At 51.1% G+C, this 27463-nt stretch overlaps 1 long non-coding RNA gene across 5 annotated transcripts in view; it reads left to right on the forward strand.

The window, feature by feature from the left end:
• The window catches only part of LOC132646430 (uncharacterized), a 36494-nt gene extending 17351 nt beyond the window's left edge, over nt 1-19143 (forward strand). For 2 of the 5 annotated variants that reach the window (XR_009584693.1, XR_009584694.1), the window contains exon 3: nt 11575-13187. This is a non-coding gene — a long non-coding RNA (uncharacterized LOC132646430). Of the gene's footprint in view, nt 1-5493; nt 8558-11574; nt 13188-15926 lie in introns of those variants that run through there. The other 3 variants (XR_009584696.1, XR_009584695.1, XR_009584697.1) reach the window with 3 other exon arrangements.
• Nucleotides 19144-27463: the final 8320 nt, after the last annotated feature.

A 27463-nucleotide genomic window follows, 5' to 3' on the forward strand; every position in this document is an offset into this window, starting at 1 on the left:
TGGTGTATTTGCATGCTCGTGTGTGCATGCATGTATGTGTGTGTGCATGTGTGTGGTGTGCTTGCTTACCTGTGTGTACATTCGTTTGTATGTGTGTGCATGTGCACAGGCCGAAGGAGGAAATCCTCTCTGTCTTATTCTCCAGAGACATTCTCTTCTCCATCCCTGAGGTTACAGGTTGGGACCTAGTCTAGCTGGCATGTCTATACCTATTTCTTTCTGTGGAGACACACGTGTGCATGTGGAAGTCAGAGACCGGCTGGCAGGAGCCCAGTCTCCTGCTGCTGTCAGGGTAGTGGCAAGCATCCGAATCTGTGGAGCCATCGCTGTTGGTTGGAAGCCTGACCTTTTTGTTTAGATACAGGAGATCTGAACTCGGGCCCTTTGCTTGCACAGTGAGCGCATGTACTCCCTGAGTAGCCATCACCCAGCTGCTACATACCCGGGGGTCTCACTGTGTAGCCCTGGCTGGCCTGGAACTGACCGTATAGACCAGGCCGGCCTTGAACTCACATAGATCTCCAAGTCCCTGAACCTAAAGTGCTGGGACCAACGTCATGTTGGTCTACCTCATGACACCTCTACATGGCCTTCTATCATTTTGGTCATACATGACCGATACCACAGCTCAGAGGGACAGTACGAGCTCCTTGGCCTCAGCAAGCTGGAGGCTGGCAGCATGCAGCTCAGCTCAGGCTTGCCCAGGAATCTTGCTGACAGCTTTGCTCTACAGAGCCGAAGCCATGAGTCCCAGCCTACGCTGAAGCCCAGTGGCTGCTACCGTGAGGGTGAACACCCCCCCACCCCGGCGCCCATTCTTCCTCCTTCCCCCACTCCACTCCCCACCCCCCCTAACTAACAGAATTACCAGGTTAGCATGGATTAGCCTGGGCTCATGCTTCTACTGTGCGGATTGTCTCTTGCATTTGTTTCTAGGGGACCCTTCAGCCTTTGCTCTCCTCTGGGTCATCACTCCCTTGTGTAATCAGGCACGGGGGGCCAGTGCTGTGATGGATGGGCGTCCTCAGGCAAACAGGCAGTGACTGAAGCCCTGCCAGCTGTGGGGTGAGGCCATGTGTCCCAGCGCTGGGCAGCAGTTTCTGGCGGCAGGAGCCCTCTGCTCATGCCACGGCCTATCAAGTGGCTACAATTTCATTTGGCTGCTACTTAGTTGGCCTGTGCACCACACTGCCCTGACCCCTGCATTATGCTGGATTTTCTTTCAGGAATAATTGTGTGTAAGAATGAAATTGTACAAATCTTCCCCAAAGCAATTTCAAGATGACTGTTAGGAATAATGAAGCATCGCTGCATGTTTCAGTAGGGAAACATCTGTCCGAATGACGGTTTACAGGAGGGGCCATGGCAGTAGCCTGTAACTTCAATGCCTGAACCCTTGGCTAGAGAGCAGGGTTGATTTCACTTTAAAATTTACATTCATTTAATTGTGTGTATGTGTGCACACTCATGTGCGTGTGCATGTATATGTGTTTGTGTGTGTGAGAGAGAGAGAGAGAACTTGTAAAACCCAGGGTCTCTTCTGTCATGTGAGTTCAGAGACTGAACTCGGGCTGTCGTCAGCTTTGCCGGCTTGGCGGCAAGCTCCTTACCTTCTGAGCTGTGCCGTGGTCCTCCCGTCACATATTAAAGACATTTGTTTTTATTCTGTGCTCATGAGTGTCTGCCCGCAAGCGTGTGATTGTGTGCACCACATGTGCCTGCCACCCACCCACAGTGCGTGGAGGAGGGAGGGGTCAGCTACCTTGAACAGGAGACAGGTGTGAGCCGGGAATGGCGTCCAGGACCCGTGAGCCATCTGTCCCCTCAGCCCCCATTCACAACTCTGTAAGTGAACACACTGGGTGCACAGCAGTAAACCATACAGACAGAAAGCTTGGCCCTCACAGGGCAGGCCTTCCGAGCTGGTGAGCGTGGGCTTGCCACAGCCCGCTGTCAGATGATGGTGGCGATGATGATTGATAATAATAGAGCAGGGAGGCACTAACTAGCGCACGCAGCACGCTGCTGAGAAGGCCCCTGGCTCCTCAGGGCAGGTTTGACTCCACAGCCCAGACCTCATGGCCAGGACTACGACATAGAGAGACCCCGAGATTCCCTCCCAAACCAGCAGATGTGTCCGGGTGAGCCAGAGCTCAGCCTGTTGCCCAGTGGACCCCGTCTCGCTGCAAGCATGCTCTCTGTCCCAGGGATTTGTCTCTCTCCAGGCCTGACTGTGAAAGCAGCCACTCCAGTGTGCGCTGCACAGCAGGACAGTCAGCCAGCAGACAGACCGGGACAGAACTGGCTGCGCCTGAATGGGAGGGACAAGGAACAGTATCTCACCCCAGTCAGAACATGGAAAGCCCCATCAGGGCCTCGTCCTCCGCATGAAACCACCTCTAGTCGAGAATCTTCATTTCTCAGATGTTCTGACCAAGCATCACCCTGGGTTTGTTTTGTTGTTTTTGTTGTTGATGGTGGCATTTGGATTGTTTGAAAAGGGTTTTCCTGTAGCCCAGGCTGGCCTTGAACCCATATAGTTTGAAGGTAACCCTAAACTCCTCATCCTTCTGCCTCCACCTCCAAAGTGGGGATTATGAGCGTGTACCAGCATGCCTGGTTCTATTGCAGCACTAGGAACTGAGAAACTAGGGATCGGTGCATGCCAGGCAAGCACTGAACACTGGGAGAGCTAGATTCTAGTAATTCCCATGTCCTCTCCCCTGGGGTCTGGGTGCCATGTGGCCCTGCCACACTGCATTGCATGGCTCTGCCTTTTGTTTCAGCAAAGTCACCTGTCCTTCATTGCCCACCTGTCCATCATCATTGCCCACCTGTCCTTCATTGCCCACCTGTCCTTCATTGCCCACCTGTCCTTCATCATTGCCCACCTGTCCTTCATTGCCCACCTGTCCTTCATTGCCCACCTGTCCTTCATCATTGCCCACCTGTCCATCATCATTGCCCACCTGTCCTTCATTGCCCACCTGTCCTTCATTGCCCACCTGTCCTTCATCATTGCCCACCTGTCCTTCATTGCCCACCTGTCCTTCATTGCCCACCTGTCCTTCATTGCCCACCTGTCCATCATCATTGCCCACCTGTCCATCATCACACCCTGTCCATCCTTGCCCACCTGTCCTTCATTGTCCACCTGTCCATCATCCTTGCCCACCTGCCCATCATCATTGCCCACCTGTCCTTCATTGCCCACCTGTCCATCATCACACCCTGTCCATCCTTGCCCACCTGTCCTTCATTGCCCACCTGTCCATCATCATTGTCCACCTGTCCTTCATTGCCCACCTGTCCATCATCATTACTTACCTGTCCATCATTGCCTAACCACATTGCATTTTACATCCTGGGCCTGTGCTGAGTTTGTGTTCCTTTTTGGACTGTGTTCCCCTGGTTTTCCGATTCACGCTCGTTGATCAGGATGGGTAGGTCAGTGCCTCAGCCTTCCTGCCTCTGATGGTCACACAGGACCCACACACAGCTCCATGGTTCTGGAGTACAGGCCACTGGGTTCAGACCTTTTCTCCCATTCGACCCCGTTGTCTCTAGGGCCTGGCAGTGTGTGGCCTACAGTATGTGGAATCATGCTAAAATGAAGTGGAAAGTGAGTAGAGTAAAAAAGTGGAGGAGCTAGAGATGGAGGGAGGAGAGAGACCGGGCTCAGAGGAAGAATGGGGGCATGGCTTTACAGTGCACAGAGAGATGGTTGACTGGCCTGCTCCTCATTCCTTTCTCCTTTGGCTCAACGCTTCATTTGCCTCAGCCCTTGTTCCCATATCAGCCTCGTTTCCATCCTTTTAATCATCTTCCTTCACATCCCTCCTGTGAGGCCAGGCTTTTCCTGTTGGGAGGGTATGCAGGGAGGAGCAGGAGCATTGCCTGAAGAGGACCGTCTAAGTAGTTGTTTAGATGTATGAGAGATGCTACATCCTCCCAGAGTTGGTGCCTTTAGATATGAGGAGATTTGGGGGAGCCAAGCTGAGCACCCCCAATTTCTAGCTCCTTCATCTATAGTAGTCCCATGAGGCACTATTGTTGACCTTCCTTGTTGACAACAGCCCTCCACGGGTTCAAACCTGTGCCACCCCTCTTCTCCACAGGCAAGGGTCTGGTTTCCCTCAGGCTTCAGCAGCCCAGCACACGCCAGCTATGCTCACTGACCTGGCTGTTGGTGGGTCAGTCAGCCAATGAGATGCTGTTGAAGGGTGGGCCCTGTTGTGGCTGAAGGCGACTCAGGAAAGCAAGGGCCCTGGGCATGGGTGGGCTGGGGCAGGTCAGTGCAGAGGTTCACACATTCAAAGCTTCAGGACCTGCAAGGAGCCTATCACACAGCAAGGGCAGTCAGCAACTGCACTTCCTGCATCCTCTAAAAGAAGCCTTTCCCTCTGACACTGCCCGGAGGCCAGGGAGTAAACTGCTTGGAAGAGGTCGGTGACAGGAATACTTGACCACATCCAGGTCTCCGTTGATGGCAGCTGATCCAGGACCGGAGACTTACCATGAGAGCTGTTAGAAACTGGATTTAGAATCTGGCCCAAGCTCAAAGCCTGGTAGCCATGGCCTGAGCCTTGGGGAAATCACCAGGTTTGCCCCAGCTGCTGCATTGTCAAGTAGGGACAGGAGTGCCTGGCTCAGGAGCTGGCTGAGAATCAGCTGGTGGCCACCTTTGAAAAGAAACAGCAGGGGGCTGGTCACAAAGGAGAGGAAGCAGGTGGTGAGCCAAGAAGGCCAGCAGCACTGGCTGGAGCCGAGAGGGCACAGCTGTGTTCAGGGGCACTTGCTGCCTGCTGGCCCTCTGCTCAAAGCCTCACAGCTCCCAAATTACAGGTTTATCCTTGTTCCACAGATGGGGGAGAGGGAGCCTAAAGGAATTAAGAAATCTGCCTGAGGTTGCCCGAAGCCACAGGATTTGAACCCTAAATACCTACCAACAAGCCCTCTGCTCCCATCCCTCCAACCCCCACCCTCAGTGCTGCCAAAGAGGGCTGAAGAGCCAGGATCTGTTCATTAGGGCTCGAGGAAGAAACCCTCTTTCTTGTCAGTGATTCCACACTCTTGTCTCTAAAGTACTGATGAGTTGCCAACTCCAAACAGCTGTGGCCCTCCCATTCTCCAGAACTCAGCAGGGGACACTTTAGGAATTGGGGACACCTCTGAGCTTCAGCTGAACTGTTGGGACAGTTCATTGGTAAATGGCTATGAGGAAGAAATCCATGCTGCTTCACTGGAATGTCATCAGAGCCCTGTGGGAGAAGCATGAGGGACAGCCTTCAGGCTGATGAGCCCCTGTCCATCCTGGGTCAGACTCCCTCCCTCCCCACTTGAGGCCAGACAAGCATAAGTGGGGAAGGAGGGAAAACTGTGCCCAACAAGAGAGAAAGTGAGTTTGCTTAACTGTCACTGGTGTCACTGGGCGGGGAAGGGGGGGCGGGGGAGGTCTAGAATTACCTCTCTGTTTGCCACCTTGTATTCCAGGAGGCTTGAGCTTACCCTCCCGTGATGGACCAAGGAACAGATATTTCAGAGCCTGCAGGAAATTTCTTGTTCTGACTAAGACAAAAAACAAAAAACCTAGAGAGAGAGAGAGAGATCTAGGTGCTACGGCTATTGTGGGGTTGTTCTTTTCTCTTGACAATCATACAACACTGTTTCTGTGAGAAGCCTGAAGGATTAGTTACAGATGTGGCTACTGAGAAGAGCCTTGTGGGAAGCACCTTCCAGGGGGCAGACAGCCATATGGCAGACAGCCAGAAATACCTGCAACTCTCCAAGCAAGCCTGAGCTCTCCAGGTGTGGTCTGGGGCGATGTGAGGAGTGTGAGGAAGCAGACATGAGATGGACCAGGCGAAGACTGGCGCACTCCGCTGCGCGCCCAAAGAAGCGCTAAGCGGGTACCGTGGAGTGGAACGGAGTTGCATCTCCTGTGGTGCCCACCCCTGCCACACGGGACACCACCTCATCTCTCTCAGTGCCTCCCTGCTCTAACCAGGATTCCCTCATAATGTTAGAGCCACGTTAGCAGCATGCGCACTGGACAGGAGGGGCCCGAGAGCTGGGCTGCTTAACTGGAAGTTTGGAAGGGAAGGCCTCTGAAAACTTGATGAAAGTTGTGAATTGGACAAGAGCGTGATGCGGCTGGAGAGAGAGCCGCCTTGTGAAGAGCAAGCTCTGCTCGTCTTTTCTGTTGCTTCGATAAAATATCTTGACAGAAGAACACAAGGACTTGGGGAAGCGAGGTTGTTTTTGGCATGTGTTCTACTGAGACAGGACTATCATGACTTTGAAGGTGTGGCCATAGTCAGAGAAAACATGGCAGCAGGAGCAGGAAGCTGGCTGACCACACACTCAGGAGGAGGGGCCAGGCTTATCAAATGTCAAAGCAAGCTGTCAGAGCTCACCCTCAGTGACGCACGTCCTCCAGCAAGACTCAGCCTCTTAAAGGTTCCAGAACCTCCCCAGAGAGCACCTATGCCCCTAGACCGAGTGTTCAAACGTGAGGCTGCAGAGGGCGTTTCTCATCTAAGCCACCACACTGCTATTCCAGGGACCCAAGTTTGATTCCTAGCACCCATAGACTACTCACAGCCACTTGTAATTCCAGATCAGGGAGATCTGATGCCTCAGGCCTTCATAGGCACCTGCATTTACATACACAAGCCTACACACACACACACACACACACACACACGCATACTTAAAGCAGTGAATATATTTTAAGTGCATGCACACCTGCCTCATGGTCCATGCGCTCTCATGGAGTGATCAGATCCAGCACCCGAACTGTATGGACGTGTACAGCTGAGAGCTGGCCAGCAGAGTGAGGGAGAGGGTAGGCGAGGGTCGAAAGGGAACTCATGGCTGTCCTCACTGCTGCCTGCTTCCCTTAGGTGATGCGGGTGCCTCACCCCCGAAGCCTGGGCACGGCACCGGAGGGGCACACACTTGGCCCCGGTCCAGCCTCACTCCAGCACGGCGACGTGACCCGCCGCAGGCTCACACCGGACATGGCTGAGCGCTGCCAGGCACCTTTACTTTACTTTCACAGCAGGCCCAAAAGGAAATAGTCACAATCTTTGTCTTGGCTTCAGGAAGTAAGCAAAAGCCTCCTGATGGTATATTATTTACTGGTCATTCACTGGGCCAAGGCATCCTGTTGAGTTTGATATTAAATTCATTTTTTGGTCACAAAGCCATATTTTATAACTAAGGAAATTGAGGCTGAGAGAGTGTTCACTCGTGGTATAGAGTTACTAACCCTGGTTTCTGCAGTTCCAAACTCTTTGACAAGACTCAGTATGCTCTACCTTGTCCCCAACAGCCTTGCAGCATACAGTGACCATTGCCTAGGACCGGAGGGTTTGGTTAGCAAGTCAAACATTCACTTATTTTTTTATGTATATGGATATTTGTGTGTGTGTGTGTGTGTGTGCATGCGTGCCATATGCATGTCTGGTGCCTGAAGAGGTTAAAGAGGGCAGTGGATGCCCTGGAACTGGAGTTATGGACAGTTTGGGAGCTGAACCTGGGTCCTCTGCAAGAGCAGCCAGTGCTCTTAATCACTGAGCCATCTCTTCAGCCCTAGTTATTAAAAGTCTAAAAATATGTTAATGTTCAGGACACAGGCTCTAGTGGAGTAGATTAAGAGTGCAGGAGATGTCAAACTTCCTGATTTTCCTGGAGCTGGGCTCTCATATCTCCTGGGTTTCCTGTGGAAAAGCTGCAATAAATCTTCCACACTGCACATGTCCTGTTACAATATGACGGCCAGACCTCCTGTCAACAGTCTTAGTCGGAAATGTCTTGCTTTGAGCAGTAGAATTTGTTGGAAGTGATGTTGCGTTTAACTTTTGTCATGTTACCCTGAAAGCACCCCTTACATAAGCTGTCAACACTGATGGAAGATGGGGGCGCTCAGAAGAACCAGAACATCCCAGCCAGCACCAAGCACCACATGCCAAGAAGACCCCTGTGTTGTAGCCTAGCTTTCAGCTCTGCACGGCATGCAGGGGACACTAGGTGATGCCACAGAGGAGCCCTGGCAACCACGCCATCAAGGGAAATGACAATTCAGCCGTGATTCTATTCTTCAAAACCCATAGGTCTTCCCAAATCCCACTGTGCCCACTAATAAACTACAAAGCCAGCAAGCTGAAAAGATGAAGAGAGTAAGCATGCCAGCCACTGGGCAAGAAAGACTTTTGACGGTCAGGGCGCAGCCACTGACTACAGCTGAGGAAATTATGATACGTGCTTCTGAGAGGGGAAATGATAGGAAGCCCTGGGTTTGATTGACCTCTCGCACCACGTAGACCTGGTATGGTGGTGCACACCTGCAATCCCAGCCCTCGAGAGGAGGCAGGAAAATCAGAAGTACAATACCATCCTGGACTGCATAGTGAGTTAAGGCCAGCATGAGCTACTAGAGACCTGTGTCAAGACTAAAAGAACACACACGGACGTGTACACCTGAAATAACAGTTATGCTGAGAGTGCGTGGTTTCTAGATGACTGGTTCCACTTCGCCTCAGTGACAGACCGAGTAAGTCACCCAGCTGGCTGAGCAGCAGTTTTATCTGTCCCACACAAGCGAGATGCGGATTAAATATAATTTCTTACAGGGCCTGGCACAGAATATGAACCCAGCAAATCATAGGCATTTCAACTCTTAAGATTTGTTGGAAATTCCGGGGAAGTTAAAACGTCTTCCCGTCTTGAGTTTGGAAGGAATCAAGGAAGCCTGATTAAAGAGGGGAAAGAGGGGGTTGCGAATAGCCTACTTAAATGCCATGCTGTGTGTCAGTAAGTTCCAGTGTTGTAAAGCTGGCGATGTTCTGTTGGCTCCCGCCCCTCCTTCCATATCTTGTTCTTACTTGGCTTTCAGAGTGGTTACCAGAAGCTGGGTCGTGGCGGAGTAGCTTTTCACACAAAGGCCTGATTAATTCCCCATCATGCCTGCAGGTTTTCCTTCCAACACAATGAACCCACACAACAAGCTATCCAAGCATGGGCATTGCGTGCAGAGTCCTGCTTTAGGCAAAGCTGAGAGCTAGAGGCAGGCAGAGAGGTCCTGTCCTGACCTCCTACAGGCCTGGGCTCTGAGCAGCCCCCGAGGATTCTGGGCCCCATTGAGCAGCCTTCTGTGGGGCTGGAGGTGCAGTGCTGAGCTGATTTAAGTGTGTGTGCGTAGGTCTTCACCAAGTGTACTGAACGGGGAGTCTGAGGGCTGTCCTCTGAGATGCTAGAGCCACAGTTCATGGCGTGGGACTTAGGCTGAACTGAACTTTATCTTTTCTGTGTTTCTAGTTGTCCACCGTGACCACATGTTTGTTCCCTCTGCAGTTTTGGTTAAGAACAGAATGTAGCAGTGTGGTGGTGCACACCTTTAATCCTGGTGTAGGGAGGCAGAGTAAGGCACATCTCTGTGAGTTCGAGACCAGACTGGTCTACTTAGTGAGTTCTAGGACAGCTAGGGCTGCGTAGAGAGACCCTGTCTCTTCCTCTTCCTCCTCCTCCTTCTCATCATCATCTTTATCATCATCATATTTGTCATCATCATCGTCATCTTTATTATCATCATTATCAGCAGCAGCAGAAGCAGCATAATACAATGACCAAAAGGCACAGAATCTATGAAAGGAAGGAAACTCCCAGGGTCCTAAAATAAGTTACCTTCAGCTGAGAGATTTGTTCCTCTGGCCCCTAGAAGTCTTAGGAAGACACTTGGGGCAGCTGGCAACCAGAGCCTGGGTATGTGAGTCCCTGTCTCACAAGGGTACACATATCCATCTGCCTATAACCGTATAAAGTTCTGTGAATAGAAGGAGAGGGTGCTCCTGCAATGCTGTTAATCAGCCCTCAGAGTGAACTTGTGAGAGTCAGTCGGTCAGTTCCTAATCCTGATGAGGAGACCCCAAGAGTTGGAACCCAGGCATCGGCTGTGGAGGTGCAGCTGCTACATAACGATAGCAGAAAGAGCAATGTAACCGCTTTCAGAGAGCAGGATGGACACCCAGTAGAGCCCAGTCCCCTCCACACACTCAGCGCCCTCCCCTGACTGGGCCCAACCATGACAAGGAGGCCCAGCAGGGCACCCAAGGGCACACCTGTGGCTGAAATGTGGAAATTCTAAAGAAAAGCTGCTTTTTATTTCTGGAGGTCTTCAAAGTCACCCATACCTTGCCGACAATCTCCACCTTTCACCCACCACTGACAACCCAAAGAGGAGCCATGGCTAGGGCAATGGGCAGGAAGGGTAGCAGGGTCTGGAGAGGACAAACACTCACACTGAGGCCAACAAGAGCCCCTGGCAGGCAACAAGCGTGAAGAAAAGAACAAGCATGTCCACTCCAGGCCTAAGGGCGAAGTTCTGACCCCAGCTAGTGACCATAAGACAGACAAGGGCAAGTCATGACAGACAGGGATGAAGGCTCCACCAGATGCTTGAGATGTTTGTACAACCAGAATCCAACTTAATCCTTACAGACACTGTGGGAGCCACAGCAGAACTCTGCCCTCCTTCCCTCCCTCCTTCCCTTCTGTGCTTGCCCTGTCTCCCTTCCTCATGTGCTGCAGTTTGCTGCGGTTTGCTGCGGTTTGCTGCGGTTTCTGAGATCAGTGCCCTGTGCACCCACCATCACTGACATCAAGGATTTTGCCCTGCATTTCTCTGGACCCTGGCGACCTGCTCCATTTTGCAGAAAGGAAACTCAGGCTCCTCAAAACTCAGGACTTGTTCAAAGTCTCATCTCGAAAGAGCATCTCGGATGGGCTCTGGGTCACCGCTGACCCCAGCCATGGCTCACGCTCCTGAAGAGTTCTTTCTCATTGCTAGTGTCACGACAAGAGACACACAGGGACCAGCCACAGCACTGGCCACGTTGTTAGGGCGGTTGTTAGGGCGATGGGGCAGGAAGGGAAGCAGAGCCTGGAGAGGACTAATGCAGACTGAAAGCAACAGCCCCTGGCAGGCCACAGGCGTGAAGACGGGACAAGTATGTTCCAGTGAGATCTTGGGCAAGTCGTTCACTGAGTCTCAGTTTCTTCTCTGTAAAATGGGAACACTATCTCATAGGGTTGTCAGGAGGGTTAACTGAACTAAAGCTTTTAGAGGGAGAACTTAGCGGAGCTATTGATCTGTAATGTGTGTGTGTGTGTGTGTGCGCGCGTGTATGTGTGTGCAAGTATATGTGGATGTTGTATATGTGTATTTATGTATATATGTATATATGTATGTGCATGTACATGTGTTTGTCTATATGCCTGTGTATAATGTATATATATGTATATATGTGCATATATAATGCGTGTGTGTGTGTGTGTGTGTGTGTGTGTGTGTGTGTATTGTGGGAGGGGAGTCTTTGTGGTGCTGGAACCTACTCAGTGTCAGCCGTCTTTGCTGGCCCTTCCAAATGGTCCTTCGGGACTGGAAAAATCTCAATTTTAGACATTCAAATGGAATAAAACACATTACAGTCCTTGGCTGTATTCGTTCTCAAATAGCTTTTCTCTAGGAGGAAGGCCCCCGGCTTAACCTGATTCGTCTCGTTTGCTGTCTAGGACAGTCAACAGACAGAAACCCTGCCACTGGGACCCTAGTGGACTGCCCTTCATATAGGGTGATCCAGTCACCCACCCTGGGAAATGACACAGCAGACCAAGAAGACACAAGAGCCTCACAGGAGCTGGGGGAGGGGCAGCCCTGGACGTGGCCACTCCCTCTCCCCAAATTCCACAGTCTGGAAGGCAGTGGAGCTGGAGGCAGGGGCCGGGGATAAAGACTTGGAAGGAAGGGAAACAGGCCTAGTAAATGGGAAGTTGCTGCTACGAAAACACACTTCTGCATGGCGTTCCCAAAGCACTCCTCCCAGCTGTGAGCTGCAGTTCCTGAGAAAAGCTGCCTCCGTGAAGAGTCTGCAGACACACTTACTGGCTAGAATATGGTGGTTTTAGAGAGTTGAGATGCTGTGGCTCCAACGTCAAAGTCATTTGGGGCTCTTTGATTCCCTGAATGGTCATTTGTCAGCCACCTGTGTCTGGCTGCTGTAGCACAAACCTCTGGATTAGCTAAGAATGTTGTTCCATGACACTGAAACCTTGACAGAGTCAACCACCTGGCCCACCTTGCTGGAACCCGCCTGCCGTTGTCCCCATCGGTGTGTTTGTTAAATGTAGTGACTTGTGACTATCTGTGTACAGTGACTGCACAACCAGCACATGAGAGCTGAGGACAGGAAGAGCTTAAAGTTATCCTTGGCTATATATTGAGTTCAGAGATAGCCTGGGCTACATGAGATTCCGTCCGTCTCATCCCCCCAACAAAGAAAACATGTTCATGTAACCATGTCCTGGTTGAACAATCCATGTTCCCGGGCTCTCATTTGGCTCAGAATATATTCCCTTTGGAGTGAGAACTGTGCAGCAGATAAACACCACAAGCTCCCTTTGGGGCCCTGGAATGTGGAGACAGTTGAGGCATGTCTTCTCCTCTGGCAGGGCCCAGAGGCAACCCAGAGCCTGTATCACTGTCTCTTATTTCACCCTGTGTCTAAACCCTGTGTGTTCATTTCTGTGACCTATCTGTGTTCTGCTCAGTCAGTTTCCTAAGTATTTTGCACTGGGGCCTGGGTTGGCTTTGGGGAGAACGGGGGAGCTGAGACAGGGTCCAGGAGGAGTGTTTCTCTTTGCTCTTCCACCCTTCCACAAGCTCCAGACCCCAGCTTTGTCTTTGCTCCCTGTGGTCCCACTTCCTGGTGCTCTGTGACCCCTTCCAGTGTAGCCCATTACAACCTACTCCTCTACCTGCACGCCTCCATTTCCAGGTCACAGCACTGCTTCCTCCAGGCCTCTTCCTCAGGCCTCTTCCTCAGGCTACTTCCTCCAGGCCTCTTCCTCAGGCTACTTCCTCAGGTTGCTTCCTCCAGGCCACTTTCTCCAGGCATCCCGTCAAGTTGGAACCTGCAGCCTGCTCTTAAAGCTGTAGATGTGAACAAGTGACTTTTGGTCCATCTCTCCATTCATAAAATAAGGATGACAACATGCTCCCAAGGACACACCATGAGAACCTCGGGGCACCAAGCCTGGCTAAGTGGCCCTCTGTCCTACCTCTCCCAAATGTGAGGCTGCCATGTGGAGAGCCACACAGGTGTGGGTTTTCTCTGGTGAAGGGTCTTCCACGTGTCTGCATCCAAGCTGTGGGTGTACTTTCTCCCTTTAGGAACCAGCCGGAAAGCATGGCTTGCCATCTCCCCCACTCCACGCTCGGTTTCCTCCTGGGAATTCCGTCTCCAGGCTCTTGCGCAAGCTCCTTCTTTCTAAAGGTCATCTCTGCTGTTTTTGTGGTGTGAGCTCTCCCTCCATGTGAAAAACATCATAGGATTCCTCTCTCTTTTGTAGCCTTTGCCCTTCTGAATTCTTGTAATTCTCCTTGGCCACTCTGCCGTGTCCTAATTCCAGGCTGTAAATTACAGTGCCACAGAGTAGCACAGGAGCTGCAAATCTGTGCACGTTCTGCTTTCTGGTCACGGGCAGCTTTCCAGCCTGCCCTTCTGCCTCTGGAATGCAGCTGTGCCCTGGGCTTCCCACTTGGGCCTTCCCCCTGCCCCAGCAGGACCTCCAGGGGCTGCTGCAGCCCAGGCCTCACCCTGCACTCCCCACTCCCCACTGGCTGTTGTTCTTAGGAGACACGGCTGACTTCTGTTTCTCTCATGTCTGCATCTCTTCAACCCACAAATGGATTGTGGACACTCCCCACCCACCCACCATGGTCCTGCTGTGGGCCCTAGCAAGCCCTTGCCTGCTTTGTTGTGCTATCCTTATGCCTCCCTGCTTCCTCCAGTTCCTCTAAGAGCTAATTCAGAATCCCCCCTCAGCCAAAGATCAGCCAAGGCCCCTCCTCAACTCCCAGGCTTCTGAGAGTATGTGCCCCATCCTCACAGTGGCCCCCAGCACAGTGGCATCTGCTCCCTGCAGCCAGCTGCAATGGGCTGAAGAACTCCAAGCACACCCCACCTCCAGGCCTGCACAGCGGCCTCCTCTCTGCTTGGAACATGTCTCCTGAGAGCTTGCATGGCATAACGTCGCCTGTGTGTTTATTCCTAGGCTCTTCCTTACGGCCCTGCCCTTTCTGTCCGTGGTGCCCCCATCGAACATACTATATACTTTTTATTTTATTGTCTTTCTGAGGGAATGCAGGCTCCCGGGAGGACGGGGTTTTTGTCTGACACACTGCAGGGGGCCAGAACACCAGAACCTATTCTTCAGCAAAGGACTGACTGGGAGCAAGTGGCTCAGAGGTGCCTGAGTTGTCTTTCCCAGGAGCAGGGCTATGCTCATCCTGTGTCACACCGGATGCCAGGGAAGAGCTGAGGAAATGCAGCCCTCAAGTTCTACTGCTGTTCCATTGAGCTATGGCCAGGCCCAGCCACAGGAGCACGTGGGTGTGGGACTCCTAGTGTCTCAGGCAAGATCTGCCCTGTGGTCCTCTTGTTGCCCATGGCCAGAGGTTTCTATTCTGACAGAATTTCTGGTCTCCTGGGTTATAATTTTAGAAAAAGGGATGAGGGTGTGTGGAGGGGCTATTTTTAGCTCTTGTGGGTTCTTGGTGCATGTATCTGTGGAAAGCTTTGTCTGGACTTAGTATTAAATCAGGAAGTAAGAGGGTTGAGTAGGTCAGCTTCTCTGGTGGTGGCTACGTGAGCCTGTTGCCACACAGCGTTAGGCCAGAGAGTTCCCAGGAAATGGCCCTGCAGAGTCATTGGAGGCTCAGCAGCTCAGCCTCAGGCCTCTCTTTGTCTTTACTCCATCAGCCAGAGGTGCTGTGCAAGTGGAAGGGCCGCTTGGGCAGGTGTGGATAATGAGACTCAGGGAGGGCACAGAGGGGAACTGCCCGTGACAGTGATAGGAGGACATCTTTCCCCTCTGGAGGTTCCCTCGGGCTGCTGAGTGGAAAGGGGACCGGCAGGCTGAAAGGAGGAAAACACTTGGGAGGGCAAGGGCCACAGTCCTTAGAAACGGTGGCTTGACAAGTGCCCTGGCAGAGGGGAGGTGCAGAGCAGCCTGGCTGGTGATAAACTCTGAAGGGTGCCTGCGATGGTTCGAACCTCGTGTCACAGCTTCCGCTGTTAAGTATTTTGAGGGACCTTGTGGAGCTGGGTCGTGAGAGCTTGGTCCTCATTCATAGATTAGCCACCATGGGCTCGTGTGCTTGCAGCATTCTTCCACCTACAAGGAGGAAGGGCTCACAGCTTCAGGGGCCTGGGATGAGCATCGGTGGGGTGTGGTGGAGCAGAGCTGCTCACCTCCTGGTAGCGAGAAGCAGAGAACACAGGAGAAGGACTTTGAGGTGCTAATAGAGAGCATGCCCACAGTAGCCAGACACCCCCCATTAGCCTCCACCTCTTAAAGGGAATACCCTTCTTAATAGCACCATGGGCTGAAGCCCAAGCTTTTCAGACACGCCTCTGTGGAACACTTTCTTAAACCACAGGAGTTTCCCACACAATAAGTCTGTTAAAAAGCCAACTAGCGCTTTCTAACTTTTGCCATGTGATGCCTTATGGCACCTAGAGTGCCACAGAGCAGTGGTTCTCAGTCTGTGGGTTTGTGACTCCTTTGGGGATTGAACGACCCTTTCACAGAGGCCAGTTAAAACCACTAGAAAATGCAAGTATTTACATTACAAATCATAACAGTAGCAAAGTTGCAGTTATGAAGTAGTAACAAAAATGATTTTATGGTTGGGGGGTCACCACAACATGAGGAACTGTATAAAGGGTGGCAGCATTGGGGGGGTCGAGAACCGCTGTTATAGAGTGTCCTCCCAGCAATAAGAACCTCAGAAGACAGGGCAAGCCAACCATGAGCATCCCAGCCCTCAGAACTGCAAGCTAAACAAACCTCTCTTCCTACAGATACCCAGACTCTGGTGTTCTGTTACAGCAACAGAAAAACAGATGAAGACAAAGCTCACAAACCTTGGTAGAAGTCTTGGTGGTGACCTCTGGGGTTTGGGAGATCAACTTAGTAAACAGCAACCTGTGATTACGGTGAGAAGTGAAGTGGGCTGAGAGAGCTTTGAAGACAAAGAGACCGGGCCAGACGCCCTGCAGATGGATTTATTAGAGGAGGCGAAACAAGGAAAGCAGACCTGCAGGCCCACAGCAGGATGTAATCCGTCAGGCAGCTGACTCTACATATTGCTGTTGGGAAGCCAGCGAAGTTGGTCAAAACAGGATGGGTTTTGTTTTGTATTTTTTAAAATGGTGTCAGGCTGTGCTGGCTATTTTTACATCGACTTAACACAAGCTCAAGTTGCCTGAGAGGAGGGAGCCTAAATTGAGAAAATGCTCCCATAGAGTCTGGTTGTAGGCAAGGCTGTAGGGCATTTTCTTAATTGGTTATTGGTGGGAGAGGGCCCTGCCATTGTGGAGGAGTGGAGCCATCCCTGGGCTGCTGGTCCTGGGTTCTATAAGAAAGATGGCTGAGCAAGCCATGGGAAGCAAGCCAGTAAGCAACAACCTCCATGGCCTCTGCCTCAGCTCCTGCCTCCAGGTTCCTGCCCTGCTTGAGTTCCTGTTCTGACTTCCTTCTATGATGAACAGTCATGTGGACATGTAAGTTGAATAAACCCTTTCCTCCACAGCTTGCTTTGGTCATAGTGTTTTCTGTCAGCAATGAAAGCCCTAGGCAAATGCTACATGAATGGTATAAACAATTCTCAAATACTTTTCATCATCTTTCCCCAACTTTGTACATGAGAACAGTCATTAATACCAGGGAATTATTAGCTACCAGCTTACACTGTACTTTGTACACTTTGATTCATGTGCTGTCTGATTGCCCCACTGCTGTCTGTGTCTGGCCAGGGAGCCCATCGGCCATCAACAGAGCATTCAGCTGCTGTGTATCCTTGGTCCCTGGGCTGAGATTGTCCCACAGCTGATTCTTTTGAGATCTTAATACTTCTGAAAAGTGCTACTGGGCTGTTCATTGGAGAATGTCATTTATTTTGTTTTTCAAGATGGGATTTCTCTGTGTATCCCTGGCTGTCCTGAACTCTCTCTATAGACCAGGCTGACCACGAACTCAGAGATCCACGTGCCTCTGTCTCTCAAGTGCTGGTGCTAAAGGCATGTGCAACCACCACCTGGCTTGCAGAATATCCTTGAATTGGGGTTTGCCTGATGTCTTCTCACACTGGCCACTGGTGACGGGAACACCGTAGGTTATGCTGATGCAGCCCAGACTCAAGGCAGTGGTCCAGGAGGTCCCACGGGAGACTGCTGCTACAGTATTGGTCACCTGGCTCAGGTGCTGTCGCCTTTTTCCCGTAGGCCACCACCTTCCCCCTGGCTGTGTGAAGTGTCTCCTGATGACATTATGCACACATCCTCTCTGTCTCTTACGTCTCCTCCCACGCGTTTCCATAGAGGGCCTCTTAAAATAATCATTGCTTGTCAAGTGGTAGATCTGTGTCCACCACGCTTCCCTAGGTGGAAAAACCGGTTCCTTCCCAGGAACTCATTAGTTTTCGCACAGTTATCCCTGGTGTCTGCGGGAGCCAGGGGTGCTTCCAGGACTGGTAGAGAATACGCAGTCCATGGAGACTCCAAGTTTCTTACATGAAATGGTTTGGCATTTGAATATAACACAAGTGTCCTACAGTCAGGGCCTTTTCCGAGCACGTATAATGCCTACCATACATAAACACTTCAACAATAGCTGTTGAACAGCTTGTTCAGGGGATGAAAGGAAGACCTTGTTCAGTATAGACGGGGCTTTTGAAGTAGTTTTGTTTTGCAGTTGGTAGGACCCACAGGTAGAGGCTGTCTGCACTTACCTGTATCAATGATGTGAATTATTTTATCTGTACTCTTATAATGTTTTGTGATTTTTATGCTGTTGTCACTCAGTAGCTGTTGTGACTGATTCCTGTCCATACTTATAGAGGCTTCAGTCCATGACTGGTTCGCCCATTGCTTTGGGGCCATGGCCAGGGGCACAGTGTGGTGGGATCAGGTGGCAGGACCCTTCAACTCTTGCCTGGAATGGAAAAAAAAGAAGAGGAGAAAGAAGCTAAGTCCCTGATGTCCTCCACAAAGACTTGCTTCTCTTTAGGCCCCACCTCTTAAAGGTCCCACAGCCTTCCAGTGGTGCTATTTTAGGGAGCAGGCCTTCACCACATTTGGGAGACATTTACCCAAATGATTGCATTAAATAGCTGGTTTCTTTGGCCTCCTGAAGTGGATGGGCCAGGGCCTGTGTAGCAGCCTTCCACCACGAGTTCGGTTTCCCAGGCTCCTTATGCCTTTCTCTTCTTCCATGCTTAGGATATGGCGTGTCTTCTGTTTTCAAGGTTGCCATATGGTCATGGCATGGTAACCATGGCTCCAGACATCACAGCCTCGGTCCAGACCAGAAAAGGAAAAGGAAAGTGGGCAAAGGTCAGCTGAGCCACCTTGAAGAGCTGCCTCGGAAGCGCTCTGAGCAGTGTCTCTCACCTCATTGGCCATGGCTTGCATCCTGCCTGCAAGTGAGTGGGAAATGCAGCCAGGTGCCTTGCTCCCTCAACTAAACAGTGGGAGTCTCTAAGAAGGAAAGGAATGAGTACACAGGGTTGGAGGTCATGATCTCACCTGTTGGGGTGGTGTGGCATGGACCCCGTCACCACTGAGACAATGGGTAGTGTTTATGAATGAGAGGTCACCTTTGTGGATGGTTTGGTTTATGATATGTAAACATGTTTTTGTTAAATTCCAAATTGTGGGTTTCAGACTGTTAAGTGTGGAACATGGTCTTTGCCAGGTGGAATTAGTTGGATTCTGAGTACTCTGAGGGAGGGAGGGGTGTAAATATGACAGCCCAGAGGAAGACAGCGCAGATGCTTGGAGGAGGGTTCTCATCCTGTTGCTGCATTTGCTGTTTGCTGATTTGCTGGTCACCTGGACTTCTGGATTTCTGGACAACTGATACTGGTATTGCCCCAAAAAGAATCCTCTGACCCTACCCATCGGGAAGTAGCCAAGAGAGCTCCACCCCGTCTCCGTTAAGCTAACCTTCTTTCTCTCCTACCTGGTGTTGAGGGGTTGGAAGGGAGGTAGAAGTGTTTAATAACCCTAAATAAAGTAGGTTTGATTAAAAAAAAAAAATCAAGGACGGGGCTCAGACGTTAAGAGCACTGGCCACTCTTCCAGAGGTCCTGAGCTCAATTCCCAGGAACCACATGGTGACTCATAACCATCTATACTGAGATTTGGTGCCCTCTTCTGGCATGTAGGCAGAACACTGTATACAAAGTAAATAAATCTTAAAAAGAGAAAAGAAAAAAATCAAGGACAACACATAGGAGCCCCTTTCCCGGGCCACACCCCTTATTAAGTGCTAGGCAATCTGGGAAGGGGAGATTAATTGAGGGAAGGGGACATTTTCAGAGGTTAGGAGCCTTTTGATTGGAGACCCCAGATGCAGGCCAAGGCAGGGAGCCAGAGGGTGGGGCAGCAAAGTGAGCCTTCTCTTAGAAGCTGGCCGCTTCTGCCCTCCTGGAAAGCATTCATGTGAGAAGCACAGTGCTCCTCTGAGTCCTGGGTGTGTCCGTGCCCAGGCAGGCAGCCAGGGAACTCCAGTTGTCCTGTGGCTGGGACCACATCCTTACCGAGGCCCCCATCAGTGAGAAAGGTAGGCCCTCTCTTGGGTGTCCTGTGAGGGCCTCAGGGGTTAGACTGCTCTGTGGCCTGGCAGCGGCTGTGGCCGAGCCCTTCCCCCGCTCCCTCATGGGTAGAATCTGGGACTGCAAGCAGAGGGACTAGGGGTCAGACATCTGCATTCCTTGCCGTTGAGCCCAGACCGCAGCCCTGGCGGAGGGCAGCCAGGAATGTGGTGCAGCACAGGGCTGCAGACTTACCAAAACCTCATGAGGGTTCACACATCCTCCTCGTGACTTAACTGTGGGGCTCTGAGCATGAGCTTCATGGGTGACAACGTCACGTCGCCACGTCAGTATCCCACCGTTGACCCGAGGCAAGGAATGCCACCCCACTGACTCTCAGGTCTACATGGGATCCTGCCTGGACTGGCCGAGTGCAGAGAGTCTCTGCTCTGGATCCTAACACAGCACCAACTGGCATGGTGACATGTGCCTGGGGTGCTGTCTAGACTGTATAGGAAGTTTAAGGCCATATGGAGCCTGGGCCATGTAGCCAGACCGAGTTTCAAAAGAACAAAACCAACAGGAAACAACATAGTTTCCTACCCACTAATTCCATGGCCTTAGTTACTGTTTGTGGTAGGTAATGGTGTCATCACTAATGTGTATTCTAATACAGAAGGGTGGTTTGGCGGAGCTAGACACAGTCGTTTCTGCTTTGAGGTAAATTGGAGCCATCCTAGACCTCACATGATGCTTAGACGGATAAAGCGTGAAAGCGAAGGACCTGTGTGTCCGTGCTGCCTGACCAGGTGCGGGGCCCCCGAACCCTGTACCTCCTCTCCTTGAGATGCAGAGGAGACATGAAAACCAGCTGTGAAAACCAGCCGAGGGCCAGCGGGATGGCTCGGCTGCTCAAGGTGCTTGCTGCCAAGCCTGGTGACCTGGGGTCAGTCCAGGAGGCCACACGGGGAAAGAGATATGCAGCTTTTATAAGTTATCCTCCTGCCTTCATTCGCACACACACACACACATACTCACACATGGACACACATGCATGCACACATGTGCACACAAATATACTCACACATATGTGCACACATATACACACATACAAACACATACATTCACATATGCCCACGTGTGCACACACACATGCACACACACAATATCTTTTAAAAAGAAAAGCAAAAACTCCAGCAGATTTGCTGGTGTCACAGGAAGTTTCCTGGACACCTGAAAATGTCCTTTTAAAAATTATAAAATTCACTCTCTAGAGTGTTAAGGTTAGCCAGGTGTGGTGGCACAAGCCTTTTATTTCAGCACTGTGGAGTCAGAGGCAGGAGGATCTCTAAGAGTTCCAAGCCAGCCTGGTCTACACAGTAAGATCCTTTCTCTAATAATAAGATTTTTAGACGTTACATTCTGGTGAGGAGGTCTTTCCAAGTGTGCCATGCCATCGCTGCCTTCCTGCAGCTGTTCTTCTGTCCCCACACCTACCTGTCCTGGGCGCCATCTTGGTTGTGTGTTTTTATCTTCCTTTTCTGGCTTTTCCCTTACCCTCAGGCTGAACTTTTCCTGTCCTTTCTGAAGAGCTCGCATCTCACCACTTCTTTTTTGATTTGTTTTGGCCTCATTTTGGGCTTTTGAGAAAGGGTCTCTTCACATAGCCCTAGCTGTTCTAGAATTCACTATGCAGTCCAGGCTGGCCTTGAACTCTCAGAGACCAGGCTGCCTCTTCCTCTCAGACTCTGGGATTAAAGGCCTGCATGTGCCACTGTGCCAGGTGTCTCTCCACTTGTAATCTGCTCCGGGGTTGAGCCCAGAGGAAAAAGCTTTTAGCCCATCTCAGGAACAAAGAAAGAGGCGCTACAACACACAGGCATCTCACTGTCTCTTTCGAAACTACCATTTCATTTGCTCAACAATTTTATGAGACAGAGATTGCTGTCTCTAGTTATAAGACAGGGCAGCGAGGCTCAGAGAGTCCTTACAGCAAAAGGCAGGCCCTCCCTCCTGGCAGCTTGCTTCTGATCCCAGAACTTGTTCTTAATCTTTGCTCTAAACTGAAAACTTTGAGGAGGGAAAAGGTCCCATCAGAGGAGTGGAGGATTTCATCAGCATGCCACGGTTCCTGTTTGAGTTTGGCTCTCTGATAGGAATCCCAGCTCAGAGGGAAGCCCCTCCCCTCATGTGACTGGGGGCCTCAAGCCAGGTCACATGATCACCTTCGCCATGAGCAAGCATTTCTCTGCATGACATCACACTGCTGTTGCTGATTGCCCAGGTATTTCACAGCCTCCTGGGCCCAACTGGAAGTTGCATCATTTCTGCTACTTGGCTTTTAAGTTGTTTGTCTTTGGTTAATATGAAGCTGGAATGGAGTCTGGAAAAGTTGTCAAGGCAACCAGACAGCAAATACACTTGCTGTGGCCCTCAGGTGAATCATTGCCTAGGCCTGTGGAAGGCCAGGGCTGGGCCAGATCAGCAGAGAATGAGACCAGCGAAGTGACTCCCCCTGCTTCACACACCCCCTCCTCACCACTTAGGCCCTGAAGGGGAGCAGGCGAAAAACCCATTCTCCAAGCCACAGGCCACAGCTTGGGGCCATGCTCTGCAGGCTCTCACACCTGTGTGTGCACAGAATTCCCTGGAGGGCTCAAGAGAACATAACTTGGTGACCCTTAAGGTGGAGTCAGAGGAGCCACAGGACTCCTGGCATGTTCTCGGGATATACCCTATGTGCTCAGCTTGTTCACAGGCTCCTTCTCACCACCTCTGAACACCTGTGCTTGTGATGGGGTGACAAGGCAAGGAGTGGCCTCTAGCATGGTTCTGACCTGTTGTGGCTCTTTGGCTCTAGACTGCTCTTATTAGTCTCTTCCTTGAATGTGGACTAGGGCCAGTGCCAACCTTCCCTGTGAATTTTACCATCACATGAATAGAAATGATGTTAACTGCTCAATACTTGAATGTCATCCTCTGCCTAAGGCTCTCTGCTGACCCCCTTTCCTGTGGGCTTTCATGCAGTCTTGTCTGGTCTGGAGGGCTATTGCAGCCTCCCCTGGCCTCCCTCCCTCCCTCACATGGGGCCTTCAGCCACTCACCTGTGGTGTTTCTCAGTGCTCCTTGTTCTCTGGCATGTGACCTTCCCATCATGCATCACATACACTAATAACATAATAATCAAACAACACCAGCCAAGTGTGCTGGAGCTGGGGAGGGAGCTCCGAGCAAGCACGTGATCCAGAGTGTGGCTCCCAGTGCTCACACAAATACCCCAGAGTGCAGGAAATGCAAGTGGGGTCCCCACATCAAGCAGGCAAGCTAGAGCGGCTGGTGCGATGAGCGCTGAGCTCCAGTGAGAGCTTCCTTGTATAGAAGGCGGACCCAGCTGAGGAGGACGGCCAACATTAACCTCCTCCAGCCTCCCCACATGCACACGCATGCAACCAGGTGCACACACCACATGTGTACATGCATGTGGGGAAAATGTGTAGAATCATTACATGAAGTGGGATAAACTCACTGATTGCAACACAAGTGTGACATGGCATTGATTTCTGTCACTGAACATGGAAAAGTTGTCAAGGCAACCAGACAGCACGGGAGGATCCCAGTCTGAGGAGAGGAGGGGTAAAGGCTGACATGTGCCTGCAGGGTAGTGTGAGGTGGCTGTCACCAGCCAGAGGTCTTGGGATGAATGCCGAGGGACAGAAAGGTAGAGGGGGCTGTGGGGTGGGGCCAGGGAGGGGTGCACAGGGTGTGAGGGAAGCTCTAGAAGGTGGTGACAGTGTGACAGCAAGAGGGCCAGGAAGGCAGCTGGGGAAAGGATGGGGAAAGGATGGGCAGAGCTGTGAGCTGCCGCTCGCTGTTGCTTCTACACTGGCCACAGTCCGGGCACAGGAATGGCTTTAAGTCTGGAATAAGGTTGATGTGTGAGGGAAGAGGAGGCGTTTGGTGGGTGTGTTCGGTGAGGAGCTTGGTGTGCACCTGCTTCATTAGACTAGGCTGGCCCATCGGGGTGAAGCTGCTGCAGAACATTCCAGTGTGTTGTGTATTAGGACACTACGCTGCACAATAAATGTGCACAGTGTGTTATTTACCAATTAATAGTGATAAAAGATGCTTAAGCCAGCTGGGCATGGTGGTGCACGCCTTTATTCTCAAGCACTCTTGAGGCAGACACAAGCAGATCTCTGCCAGCCTGGTCTACAAAGTCCATGACATCCAGGGCTACACAGAGAAAGTCTATCTTAAAAAAAAAAAAAATGTACAAGTCATTGCCTCCCCAGGTGTATCAGAATACATGGTGAGATGTTTAGTCTTATATTTTATGTGTATGAGTGTTTTTCTGCACATATGTATATGCACTGTGCTCATGCCTGGTGCCTATGGGATTTAGAAGATGACGTTGGATGCTCTGGACCTGGACTTAGGGAGGGTTGTGTGCTTCTGTGTGGATGCTGGCCACTGAACCCAGGACTCTGCAAAAGCTGCAAGTACTGGTAGCCACTGGCTTCTCTCCAGCCCCAAGGTGGTGGGTTTTCAGTGTCAGCCCACCTAGAGTCACCGAGGAAGGGAGTTGTGAATGAGGAATTTTCCAGATCAGGGTGGCCCGTGGGATGTCTGTGAGGATTGTCTTGTGAGGTGGGAAAATCTGCCCTGAGTGCCAGAGGTGCCATTTTTAGGCTGCACCCTGTGCTGAGAGAGACAATCTAGGAGTGCACTGGGAGATGGTTCAGCAGGTGGAGCGTTGCTTGCTCTTCCAGAAGCCCTGGAACCATGCTTGAAAGGGCACAGAGACACACAGAGAGCAAAACACTGTAAGTAATAACAAGCTAAGAGAGTGAGGAGCAGGCAAGCATTGTTCACTGCTCTGCACTGTGCATATGAGTTCCTGCCTTGACTTCCCAGAAATGACTGACTATCACCAGGAATCATAACCCAGATAAATGTTTCTCCCCTAAATTGCTTTTGGTCAGGTTGTCCTGTCACAGCCAGAGATGAAGCTAAGTCAAGGAAAGACTGAGGGTGAAGAGTTAGCAACAGAAAGCATCAGGCAGAGGCCATAGCCAGGGCAGCCCTAGCTGTCACCCTGTAATCCCATAGCCCCACGCGTGCCAGCAGGCACCATGCCGTACTGAGCTCAGGCTTGTTGGGGAATGGAGTTCCGATTCACACACACAGCCCTACCCCCTCCCAGAACGCCCTTGAGCTCTGCCCTGATGCTTTCCCTGGCTCCCTGACAGGACTTTTCCATGAGTGTCCTTCCCTGGCGCTTCCTGAGCATGGCATTCCACCCCTTCCTGCCCACCCTCCATAGGGTCCAGGACAGGATCACACAGGCTGCGGGCACACACACTCAGGGCCCTGGACGCAGTTCTTGAAGTATGTTTCTTGTAAGAAATCCCATTCCTTTCCTTCCTGGTGGGGTCTGAGTAACTGTGACTCCCATCCTTCTGAGTTTAGCTACGCTCTGGCTTTCCTCGACTACTCCATGCAGGTGAGGTGCCTTGGATTCTGGGTAATGGCTCAGGGAAAGATGGCTGTGATCCAGATGTGCCCAAGCCCACCTGTCCGGAGGCTCTGTGTACCCAGTGTTTTCTAGTTCCTATGGTGACAGAGCACAGAGCAGGATTTGTTATTGTTCCGGGAAGAAAAGGGAAGGGCCAAGTTTGGGGACTGACGTCCATCTACCAGTGGGCAGCTGAGTCATCCTGCCGTGGTCCGGTACCTCCGTGGAGTCACTTCCCCGTGGCCCGATGCCCCCACTGGCTTCCCCTCGTTAGCAAGAGCTAGACCTCTGCCCATGCTAGTTAGTATGCACATGGACCGGTGCTGTACTGAGTTTGCCCTCAGCACTGTGGTGGCTAGCAGAGTGGGAAGGACATTAGACAACACTAGCTGCCTCCAGGGAGTAAGAGCCAGCAGGAAGGTAGAGCCCTGTCCCTGCGGCCCGATGCAGTCAGAGTCACAGACATTTCTGGGGCCTCCTGTCACTCTGCTCGCCTGACCTTGGCCACACCATCCACCCCCAACAGAAGAAAACAGCATTAGCTCACTGTTTTCTGGCATGCGGTCTGCAAACACCCAGACAATGAACTTAGGATTCAGTTTCCAACACATTTCCTCTGGGGTGGCAGCACAGATCCCACAGGTCAGCAAAGGTGGTGGCAGCAAGAGGAGGCACAGCAGCCTGGGCTGGGGCTGGGACGCAGCTGCTGCCCAGTTCTACCAACGCTCCAGCCGGCCACTAGCTTTCCTACCAGAGAAAGGTTCTGACTGGTAAACCCTGCCACTCTCTGGTGAATGCTCACCATGAGAGGCCGGTTCCATGGCATGTATGTCGAGTGTGCATCTAACCAACCTGGGTTTTCTGAGGGATCAGTGACTGCAGAAGGACCTACCCATTGTGGTGTCTTCTTGGGGAAGTCCAGGCGGGACACCAAGGGGGGAGGGCACACCCTTGAGCCAGCTCACAGGGGGACCCAGGCTGTTTTCCACGCTGACCTCTGCCATATGCCTGTGCCCCCCACAGAGCTGGTCTGAAAGCAGAACCTTTTTCCCTGGGGATGGAGACCAAGAAGTGTGGTCACAGAACTGGTTCATTGGGTGAGATGTGTTTACCTGTAAACACTACACAGAAGAAAACAGGAAACAGAAGGCCTTGCAGGGTGGGACGTATTAGTTTATCAGTGTCTGGTGCATGTGTACCTGAAGGCATGCATGTGTGATATATATATTTATATACACACACATAGATGCTACAAGGATACATATCAGACTTAATTTTTATGTGTATGTGTACAATATATGTGCAGTGCCCAAAGAGGCCAGAAGAGGGCAGTTGTGAGCTTCCTCTGGAAGAGCAGCCAGCTGTTTTTTTAATATAATTTTTTATTTATTACAATTTATATACTTTGTATCCCAGCTGTATATCGAATGGCAGAGAAACACTTAAAGAAATGCTCAACATCCTTACTCATCAGGGAAATGCAAATCAAAACAACCCTGAGATTTCACCTTACACCCATCAGAATGGCTAAGATAAAAAACTCAAGTGACATCACATGCTGGAGAGCATGTGTAGAAAGGGGAACCCTCCTCCATTGCTGGTGCGAATGTAAACTTGTACAACCACTTTGGAAATCAATCTGGCGCTTTCTCAGTTAGGAATAGTGCTTCCTCAAGATCCAGCTATACCACTCCTGGGCATATATCCAAAATATGCTCAAGTACACAACAAGGACATTTGCTCAACCATATTCATAGCAGCTTTATTAGTCATAGCCAGAATCTGGAAACAACCCAGATGTCCCTCAACAGAGGAATGGATACAGAAATTGTGGTACATTTATACAATGGAATGGTACTCAGCAGTTAAAAACAAGGAAATCATGAAATTTGCAGGCAAATGGTGGGAACTAGAAAAGATCATCCTGAGTGAGGTATCCCAGAAGCAGAAAGACACACATGGTATATACTTACTCATAAGTGGATATTAGACACATAATATAGGATAAACATACTAAAATCTGCACACCTAAAGAATCTAAGAAGGAGGACCCTAGGCAAGAAGATCAATCCTCACTCAGAGAGGCAAATGGGATGGACATTGAAAGAGGAAGAAAACAGGGAAGAGGACAGGAGCCTACCACAGAGGGCCTCTGAAAGGCTCTACCCAGCAGGGTATCAAAGCAGATGCTGAGACTCATAGCCAAACTTTGGGCAGAGCGCAGGGAATCTTATGAAAGAAGAGGGAGACAGAAAAACTGGAGGGGACAGGAGCTCCACAAGGAGAGC

Source organism: Meriones unguiculatus, chromosome 11, assembly GCF_030254825.1.
Source record: "Meriones unguiculatus strain TT.TT164.6M chromosome 11, Bangor_MerUng_6.1, whole genome shotgun sequence".
Lineage (NCBI taxonomy): Eukaryota > Metazoa > Chordata > Mammalia > Rodentia > Muridae > Meriones > Meriones unguiculatus.